Genomic DNA, 9,186 nt, shown 5'->3' with positions numbered 1-9,186 from the left:
TGCAGCTCCATCACAGTTGGCTTCAGGATGTTGTTTGGCTCACGGAATTTCTTCTTTCCTGTGCCTTTGTTCTTCCCTCTCAGAGGACCTTAACAGAACGTAGTTCCATTTCCCAGGAATGGATCCCACAAAACCAGAGCTCAGCCTGTGGGGTCACCAGGGACACACTACTCACCCTCACCATGGGAGCCGGGTTTGTGTGTAGGAATCAGCAAAGGAACCGGAAAAATCCTCCCTGCAGACACATCTGTAACACAACAGCCACAGAAGCTTCTGTCACCTGGGTCCTGCCAGGTTGTCATCAATTATTCCTTGGTGAGACACTGGGAACATACCGGCAGGAGGCTCCAAGGGCTTCAGAATTTCATTCAGCCAAGCTAATGGAGAAGCCTTCCCATCAACCTCATCTAGAACGGAGCACAGATGAGAACATATTTCAGGGTCTGCTGGGATCCCCTTCTGCCTCTGAGAAATGGGCACTGCACGGCAGTTGGGTAAGGCCGTGGGAGCCAGATGTCAATGGACATGGCCAAAGGTGCCCAGGGGCCTGAGGAGCTCAGGCCTGGCTCCTGGTCACTCTCCACACTCTTTCCCTGCCCTGGCAACATCCCTGGAGGGGCGGCTGGAGCAGCCCAGGGCCCTGAGGGCTCTCTCACGCCCACAGCTGGAACTCTTGCTAAAGCACTGGGGAAAACTTCAGAAGGCAGTGCCAGAACGATCCCTCTGGCCCTCCCTCCTGCCCTTTCTCACTCCCTTCCTACCTTCTATCTCTCCATCCCTCTTTCCCCTGGGACAAATCCCGCAGCCCAAGGACACATAGCCAGGCCCTCTCAGGACACACCGGAGCCTTGCTCTCCCCTCTGCCCTTTCCCCACCATGGGCACTCCGTGCAGTCTCTCCCAGGTTTAGGGACGTGTCTTCCATGGAGGGACCCCAGCAGGACTGCTCAGTACCCGAGTGCCCTGAGCATAACGATTCCTCTGGGCTGTGCCGGTCTTGTCCGGGCTGTGCCCGCACTGCCAAGCAGCAGAGAGGGCAGCTCAAGCCTCAGCAGGGCTCAGCAGGCCCAGAGGCGCAGCAATTACCTCCTGTGCCTGTGCCTGGCATCGCCTCCCTTCCTGCAGCAGGGGCTGCCAATGAGCCACTGCTTCCTCCGGGAAACTCAGCCTTCAGCACAGCCTCTCCTTCCATCTCTGGGGAAAGGAAAAGGGACAGCTGGATCAGGTGGGGCTGTTCCCCACTGGGAAGGTGGCATCTTCAGGAGGCAAGGCTTGTCAAAGACATGGTTAAGAATTACGAAATCCCTATAAACTTTTCGGGTAGGCCAGCGGCCTCCACTTTCCAAACAGGTGCCCTTTCTAAACTATCCAGAGACCTGGAAATTGCAGGGGATCTCAGGATATGCATGGCCCATGCTGCAGGTTGGGCTCCCTGTCAGCTGGTGTCAAATGCCTTCCTGCAGAGGCTGGGGAGAAGCTGCAGCCCGGCCAGGATGGCAAACAGCCCTGCAGGCCGTGAAAGCAGCAGCAGGGCAGCCAGGCTGCCATGGATCCCTTCCCGCTGTGCCGGGCACGGTGTGTCCAGATGTGCAGGGAAAGGCCCCGGATGCTGAGTCCCTGGGGAAGGCTGAGGGAAATGCACCCACCTTGTCCTGCCTGCAGCATTTCCTTCAGCATTTGCCTCATGTGCTCAGATGGCTCGTGCGGTTTCTTGTGTCCTGTAGCTTTGTTGTTTCCTGTTGGAGGACCTTAGAGCAACATAGTTCCATGTCCCAGGAATGGATCCCACAAAACCAGTGCTCAGCCTGTGGGGTCACCAGGGACACACTACTCACCCCTGCGACGGGAGCTGGGCTTGCGTGCAGTAACCAGCAAAGGACCTGGGAAAGTCCTCCCTGCAGACACACCTGTAACTCAACAGCCACAGAAGCTCCTGTCACCTCTGCAGATCTGCACCGGCAGCACGGATCCGCAGGAGCGCTGAGGGGATGGCTCCGGGCGAGGGCACACACGTGCATGGTTCTGTCCTGGCACCTGCAGCCATGGCCCCCTGGCCGAGCTTTGGGCTCTGAGCTGGCGGCTCTCCCAGGGGGAAAGGCCTTGACCTACCCTCACCATCTCCCAGAGGCTCAGTAATGGCTATGGGTGGGGAAGCTGGACCACCTTCACCAACAGCTTCAGCTGCAAAGAAAGGCAGGACAGAACAGCTCCCGTGGCGCTGTAGGAGATCCTCAGGCTCCACCAAGGCTCAGCCCTGGGTCACAGCCCTGGGCCAGCCCCTCCCCTGTCTGCTCTTCTCCGTGGCTGCACAGAGCACACGGAAGCACACACTGGCATTGCACTCAGGAGGAAGATGGACAGCTAAATGCTCCTTCCTCCCATTGACATCGATCCTGTGGAGTCACTCAGGGCTCAAGAAGGGAGCAGGGCAAGGTTTTCAGAATCCTTCAACCTTGACTTAACCTTAATGAAAATGGCAGATGAGTGAACTCTTTGCCACCTTGACCCTGATTATTCTGTCAGTAAAAAGGGAAATTCAGAACTTGCCTCCAGCATTCTCCATGATCTTTAAAGTGCCATTCACCAGCACTTGCAAATGATTCAATTCGCGATCCAAATCTAGAGGGAAGCAGAGACCAGACCCATTTCCATGGTGTGCTGGGATCCCCCTCTGCCTTTGGGAACTGGGCACTGCAAGGGGGTCAGGTAAGGCTATGGGATCCAGATTTGAATGGACATGGCCAAAGCTGGACAGGGGCTTGGGAATCTCTGGGCTGGCTCCTGGACACTCTCCACCCTCTTTCCCTGCCCCGTGTAACATTTCTGGAGAGGACAATGGGGCTGCCCAGGGTCCCCGGGGTCTCTCTTCCTCCCACAAAAGAAACCCTCCCTAAAGCCCAGGGGAAAAGCATCCCCCAGCGCTTCCCGGGGAACAGGGAGCGCTGTCCCGGGAAAGGGGAGCCAGGCTGCCGGCTCACCTGCTCCCCGCGCTTGCAGCGGAGCAGCCTGGGCAGCCCTGGCAGGCAGGGCCACAGCCAGGAGGAGCAGGAGGAAGAGGCGCAGAGCAAGGGCCATGGTGCCTTGCCCTCTGCCAGTCCCGCAGCTCTTGCTGCCACCGCTGTCCTCACACAGCTGTCGCAGTGTCAGCACCACTGCTGCCAGCGCCGCTGCTGCCACAGCAGTTGTGCTCAAGGACTGACTGCTCGGTCGTTGTGGTGCTGTGCAACCACGGGGCTCTGGCACCTCTGTGACCTCAGAGCCTGCTGTGACCTCAGCCTGCCGTGACCCCAGAGCCTGCTGTGACCTCATGGCCTTGGCTGTACCCCCAGAGTGTACCCCCATCTATGCCAAATGGACTGGCCTGACTGTAAATCTTTTGCTTGATCCAAGGGCAATGGCCCAGCAAAAACCTTTGTTTTGCCTGCTGGCATTGCAGGCCAGGCTGTGTCCCTGGAAATGTTCTTGATGGCTTCCCTCTTTTCCTGGGCATGCCACTGGAGGAGGTCCAGGCCCAGATGATCCCACTGAAGGAAATGTGCCCTCAGCCCTGCCTGGCTCCTGCCTGCCCTCACCGTGGGCATCCACAGCTGCTCCTGGGCATGGAGCTCAGCCAGGGCTGGTGCCGGCTGGGCTTTGCTGGTGGTACCACCTGGACATATCTATGATAACTCTATTTCTTTATTTGAACATAAAATTTGGTCCAAGCCCTGCCCTGGCAGAGAGGGGCTGCCCACCTTCAGTTGTCTTTGGGCAACAGGACCAGGGGGCTCTGGGGCAGAGGGTCTCGTTGTGGAGGGATGAGTTTTGGGATGGGCTCAAGACATTAGTGCAGCCGCAGCAGGGCAGATAGGGACAGGAGTGAAGAGCTGGGAACACAGGTCGAGTTCTCTCTGCCTGAGTTTTTAGGCTCCTCTTCTGAAGATGCTCAGGGAGCACCTTTGGAGAGAGGAGTGGTTGAAGCCCCCGGCTGCCAGTGGCACACTGGGACCCTCCTGCACAGCAGGGCCCAGAGCTGGCAAGGCTCCCCAGCACGGCTGGAGCTGCTGGCACAGCTTGGCCCAGCTGGACAGCTGCCCCTCAAGGCCCCGGCGAGCAGGGGACGGCTCTGGGCAGGCTCCCTGGCCAGGAACGAGCCCCAGAGCGCGCCTGCATTTTGAGGGCAATCTCGAACCCGCTCTTTCTCCTCCCCACCTTGCCTTGTCTCCGCCCTCTGCCCCTGGGGCTGCTCTTGGCCAGAATTAATAATCTGTGATTGTTCTATCAGGAAAGGGACATGGAGAAGTTGCTCCAGCATGCACCATGGTCTTCACACTGTGACTTGCCAGCACTTTCAGTCAATCCATATCTCGATCCCAGTGTAGACGGAAGCACAGTCCAGAACCGTTTTCATGCTCTGCTGGGTCATGCTCTGCGAGGCACTTGTCGTGCCCACGGCGTTGCTCGGCAGCCCCATGGGAGCCCGGGGTCGTAGCCATTCACTGCCGGGGCCGGAGCTGGCCCGACAAGGGTGCGGTGGATACCGGAAACCCCGCCCGGCCCCCAAGGATGGGCTCTGGTCGCCCGCCGGTCCCGCAGGCCGGGCCCAAGGCTTTGCAGGAAGCTTCCTGCCGACTTTGCAGCACCTCGACCGGGAGTGTCCCTTTGCTGTGCTGAGAAAACTGAAAAACCCCCTCTAGTTTAACCCCGGTGCACACCTCCTGAGGGATCCCTGCACAGCACAGCAGAGACTATCAATACTCCCTTGTGCTTCAAGAGGGATTCCTGCGCCCCTCAGAAGAGACCCCAAAAGAGCCCTGTGTGCCTCACGATGAATCCGTGCACTCCTTAGAAGAGACCCCAAAATATCTCAGTGTGCCTCATGAGGGATTCCTGCGCCCCTCAGAAGAGACCCCAAAATATCCCAGTGTGCCTCTTGAGGGATCCGTGCACCCCTCAGGAGAGACCCCAAAAGAGCCATGTGTGCCTCACGAGAATCCGTGCACACCAATGCAGAAACCCAAGCCAGCCTTGTGGGCCTCACAAAAGAACCCAGCCTCCTGCCCACCTTCGGAAGGACTCAGCTCCTCTCCAGGCCTTGACGGCAAGCACTAACCCGCCACGTTAATCACGAGGAACTCAAGCCCCGGCCAGCCTTACAGAGGTCTCCCGTCACCTGTATGATCCCAAATCCCCTAAGAACCTCATGAGGAGCCCCTGCCACGTACACTGCTTACAAAGGACGCAAAGCCCCACATGTCTTACTGCAAAACCCTGCACCCACAACACCCCCCGCCACCTCGTGTGCCCCATGACGGAGCCTGGTCGTCTGCCAGCCTTACAGGGGTCCCCTCATCACCTGCATGCCATGTAGTAGAGTATAGATTACCAATTAAATGCAATTTTATTTTTGATTCTAGAAATGTAAAAATGTTCTAAGTTTTTCTGAATTCTAAAACTACTTTGAAAAATATGGAACTGTGTGGGAAAAGGGACGAAATATTTGGAGAATTTTCTATGAAAAATATTCCTAAAACTTGAAAAATGAAAAATAAACATAGTAGCTGCTGGTCTCGGGAGCCTGATGCCCGGCTGCTGCCTGTCCATCACTGGCTGTGACCAGACAAGCAGCTCTGCCAGTGCTGGTGGTACCACCCAGGGACCAGGGCTGAAGCACAAAGATGTTGCTCAAGCCCTTTCCAGGCAAAAGGGCTGCACCTTCAGTCCTGGAAAGACAACAGAGGCAGCATCCTCGGGGACAGAGGGTCCTGTTCTGGGGGTGGCAGCATGTCCCCAGCAATAAGCGGGCAATGCAGCTGTGGAAGGGACAATGGACACGGCACAGAGATGCATGACAGGTCCAGTTCTCCCTGACTGAAGTCTTTGGCCGGTCTTGTGAAGCTGCAGAGGCGCTCCTGTGGAGAGAGGAGCGGGTGAGGCTCCCGGCTGCCAGTGGCACACTGGGACCCTCCTGCACAGCAGGGCCCAGAGCTGGCAAGGCTCCCCAGCACGGCTGGAGCTGCTGGCACAGCTTGGCCCAGCTGGACAGCTGCCCCTCAAGGCCCCTGCGAGCAGGGGACGGCTCTGGGCAGGCTCCCTGGCCAGGAGCGGGCCCCAGAGCGCGTCTGCCTTTCGAGGGCAATCTCGTCCCCGCTCTTTCTCCTCCCCACCTTGCCTTGCCTCTGCCCTGTGCCCCTGGGGCTGCTCTTGTCCAGGCAGCCTCAGTGGGAGCCAGCACTGGCTGCAGCCCCAGCGGGCCCCCCAGGACAAGGCCCAGCAATGAAGAGGCCAATGAAAGCACTGGGCAGCAGCAGAACCCTCAGCAGAGCTCTTTGGACAACCACGGACCGGCCACAACTCCACTGCAGCCTCACTGGGAACATTCCCTGTCTACATTAGGCTTCCAAAAGAAGCTGTTTCAGGGAATGATGAACAAAACACTCACCGTTTTCTCTTCCAATGCTTCCAAATTCCGGCACAGCATAAAATGAAGACAAGCTCCAAAAGAAGCATGCCTGCCATTAACCCTAGCCAGCAGCCTGTTCCCTGACAGAAACCCGTTCCAATGCCCTTCTGGGAATCTGGAACAGGTGTTGTGGGGCCGGCAGCATCTGTGGGAGCAATGGGGAGCGTGAGGCCACGCTGTGCTGCACTGCTGAGCTGGCAGCACGGTGGATACGGCCAGGACGTTCTCTGCTTCCCCCAGAGCTGGGGCCTGCAGGCACCTTGCCGCCCCTCGGCACAGGCTGTGCCACCCAGCAAAGCCCGGCCGGCCGGGAGGAGAGCCTGGGGCCAGCGCAGCTGCTTGGGCAGTCGCTGCTTGGAGGGACAGGGGCCAAACCAATCCCTGAGCAGCCCCTGCCAGCCCTGGCCCTCCCTGCCCCGTGACAGCTCCCCCAGCCCCAGGGGACAGAGTCAGGCCCTGTCAGGAGCCAGTGCAGCCCCTGCCCAGTCAGGAGCCAGGGCTGGCTCTGGCCCTGGGCTGGCAGCAGGGCTCCCGCTCGGGGCTGCTCCTGTGCCTTGGGCCTCTGGGCGCTCAGGGCCAGCTGCGGGAGCAGCTGCAGCGGGAGGGGCGTTGGTGCCCAAGTCCCGATTCCCCGGGGTTGGGAACGAGCTCCAGAGGCCTCGAAGCCGAGCCGCCTCCAGCTTTGGCTGCTGCCGGGCCGTGCAAGGGCAGGGCCTGGGGGAAGAGCTGCTGCCACACAGCCCCGCCGAGGGCTGAGCCCGGCTGAGCCCGGCACAGCAATTACCTCCTGTGACTGTTTCTGTGCCTGGCATCACCTTCCTTCCTGCAGCAGGGGCTGCCAATGGGCCACTGTTTCTTTGGGGAAACACCTCCTTCTGTCCTGCCTTTTGGTCTGTCACTAGGGAAACAAAAAAGAACAACTGGATCAGGTGGAACAATCACCCATTTGTTTGCTGATATCTTTAGGGCGTCATGCTTAGCAAAAATGGAAATAAGATTCATAAAACATCTGGGTTTTTAGGGCTGGGCCAGGGCCCCCCCTCCTCCAAACAACTGCCAGTGCCGAGCCGAAGTCGGATGAGATTGCCCAGGGTGAGGGCGCACACGTGCATGGTTCTCTCCTGGCACCTGCAGCCATGGCCTCCTGGCCGAGCTTTGGGCTCTGAGCTGGCAGCTCTCCCAGGGGGAAAGGCCTTGACCTACCCTCACCATCTCCCAAAGGCGCAATCCTGAACGTGGGTTGGGAAGCCAGATCACTTTTAGCAACAGGTTCAGCTGCAAAGAAAGGCAGGACAGAACAGCTCCTGTGACTCTGCTGAAGATTCTCCTTCAGGCCAGAGTGGCAGTGAGTGCCCCTGGGTGATTGGTGCCCTCCAAGGCACTCCCTCAGCTCTGCCTTCCACTCAGCAGCAGGGGCAGGGGGACCACGTGCCAGCAGTGGCCCCACACTGGGATGGAAGGAGCCCCTTGCGGGGCAGCTGGGGGAGAAAGGACTCCCTGGAGCTGCCAGCAGCTCTAAACCCAGCCCCAGCCTGGGCCAGGGCTTGGCAGCAGCAGCAGGAGCAGCTCAGGCTCCCTGGGGCCAGCAAAGGAGCTGCCAAAGGCACAGCCCCGGGCCCCGGCACCTTCCCTCTCTGCCCTTCTCCGTGGCTGCACAGAGCACCCGGAAGGTCATATTGGCATTGCACATGGGTGGAAGATGGAGAGCTAAATGCTCCTTCCTCCCACTGACAGCGATCCTGTGGGATCCCTCAGGGCTCCAGAATGGAGCGGGGGAGGATTTCCAGAACTGATCAACCTTCAGGGGAACTTAAGGGAAATGCCACATGAGTGAGCTCTCGCCACATTGACACTGATTATTCTGTCAGGAAAGGTACATTGAGAACTTGCCTCCAGCCTCTGGTAAAGTCTTCAAACCACCATTCACCAGCATTTCCAACTCGTAATCCCAATCACCATTCACCAGCATTTCCAACTCGTAATCCCAATCACCATTCACCAGCATTTCCAACTCGTAATCCCAATCACCATTCACCAGCATTTCCAACTCGTAATCCCAATCACCATTCACCAGCATTTCCAACTCGTAATCCCAATCACCATTCACCAGCATTTCCAACTCGTAATCCCAATCACCATTCACCAGCATTCCCAACTCGTAATCCCAGTCTAGAAGGGAGCACAGATCAGACCCATTTCCATGGTATGCTGGGATCCCCTTCTGCCTTAGGGAACTGGGCACTGCAAGGGGGGCAGGTAAGGCTGTGGGAGCCTGTGGCTCCTGGTCACTCTCCATACTCTTTGCAGGCCCTGTACAACATCCCTGCAGGGGCAGCTGGAGCAGCCCAGGGCCCTGGGGCTCTCTCACTCCCACACAGGAAACCCTCACTAAATGCTTGGGGAAACTGCAGCAGGCAGTGCCACAACTATCCCTCCCAACCTTTGTCCCTCCCTCCTGCTCACCCAACTGATCGCGGAAAACCTCTCCTAGCCCAAGGACACATAGCCAGGCCCTCTCAGGACACACTGGAGCCTTGCTCTCGCCCTGCCCTTTCCCCACCATGGGCACCCCGTGCAGTCTCCCCCCGGTTTTGGGACGTCTCTCCCACGGAGGGACCCCAGCAGGACTGCTCAGTACCCGAGTGTCCCGAGCATAACAATTCCTCTGGGCTGTGCCGGTCTTGTCTGGGCTGTGCCCGCACTGCCAAGCAGCAGAGAGGGCAGCTCAAGCCTCAGCAGGGCTCA

General features: G+C 58.5%; 1 long non-coding RNA gene across 1 annotated transcript; it reads right to left on the bottom strand.

Moving 5' to 3' along the window:
- Window positions 1–6,459: 6,459 nt before the first annotated feature.
- On the bottom strand, window positions 6,460–8,049 carry LOC137467926 (uncharacterized). Its single transcript, XR_010995668.1, has 3 exons — window positions 7,645–8,049; window positions 7,226–7,339; window positions 6,460–6,586 (listed from the first exon to the last, which is right to left on the bottom strand). It is a non-coding gene; the product is annotated as an uncharacterized lncRNA (long non-coding RNA).
- Window positions 8,050–9,186: the final 1,137 nt, after the last annotated feature.

This window comes from Anomalospiza imberbis, unplaced genomic scaffold, assembly GCF_031753505.1.
Source record: "Anomalospiza imberbis isolate Cuckoo-Finch-1a 21T00152 unplaced genomic scaffold, ASM3175350v1 scaffold_871, whole genome shotgun sequence".
In the NCBI taxonomy this organism is placed as follows: Eukaryota; Metazoa; Chordata; class Aves; order Passeriformes; family Viduidae; genus Anomalospiza; species Anomalospiza imberbis.
This window is presented reverse-complemented; position numbering and strand designations above follow the sequence as displayed.